The sequence below is a fragment of the Puntigrus tetrazona genome, chromosome 8 (assembly GCF_018831695.1).
Source record: "Puntigrus tetrazona isolate hp1 chromosome 8, ASM1883169v1, whole genome shotgun sequence".
NCBI classification, from domain to species: Eukaryota; Metazoa; Chordata; class Actinopteri; order Cypriniformes; family Cyprinidae; genus Puntigrus; species Puntigrus tetrazona.
The window spans coordinates 8,006,672-8,007,363 of NC_056706.1; the positions used below are offsets into that span (position 1 = coordinate 8,006,672).

General features: G+C 35.5%; 1 protein-coding gene across 1 annotated transcript in view; it reads left to right on the forward strand.

Moving 5' to 3' along the window:
* Positions 1-692, forward strand: part of LOC122350865 (collagen alpha-1(I) chain-like) — a 513,797-nt gene that overhangs the window by 500,931 nt on the left and 12,174 nt on the right. The window lies entirely within an intron of this gene.

The window sequence follows — 692 nt, forward strand, 5'->3', positions numbered from 1 at the left end:
TATACATACACATGCATGTATATATATTTACATAAATCATATGAATTATATAAATATGTACATATAAATACATATAAATACTTCAAAATATATTTTGTATGTGTATGTGTCTATATATAAACAAAAACTTTTCATCAAGATTAATCATTGGCCAGCACTATATATATATATATACACACACAAACACACATATATATTGAAATAAAACTCTTTCCTCTGCATTTAGTGTCCTCTGTCCCCGAAGTGTGCTTGCGAGAAAGGCGAGAGAGGACCCAGCGGCCCCGCGGTAAGTATTTTCACTTCAAACTTCCTCCATCATGGAAGCCACAGGCGCATTTTTCTCTTTTTTTCTATTTCTAAGATGTAAAAGATTGTCAACAGTGGGAAGAGGCGGGCATGATTCTGACATTCTGGATAACTGCTTTGCTTTGTAAAAGTCGGGATAATTATCGTCTTTGTCGGGACCCCTCAGCACCACCTTGGGCGAAACACAAAATAAGATTCCTCAAAAAGAAAAAAAAAAAAGTTTCTTCATGTTCAGACTGTTGAAAGTGAAGAGAATGTAATTGCATGTTTTGGCTAAAAACCTTGGCTTTCAAACACCCACGGGTCCAAAAGTAACGGTTTGCCACACCTGCCAATGATGGGTTAATAGCCTTATTAACACACACACACGTATACATATATATATA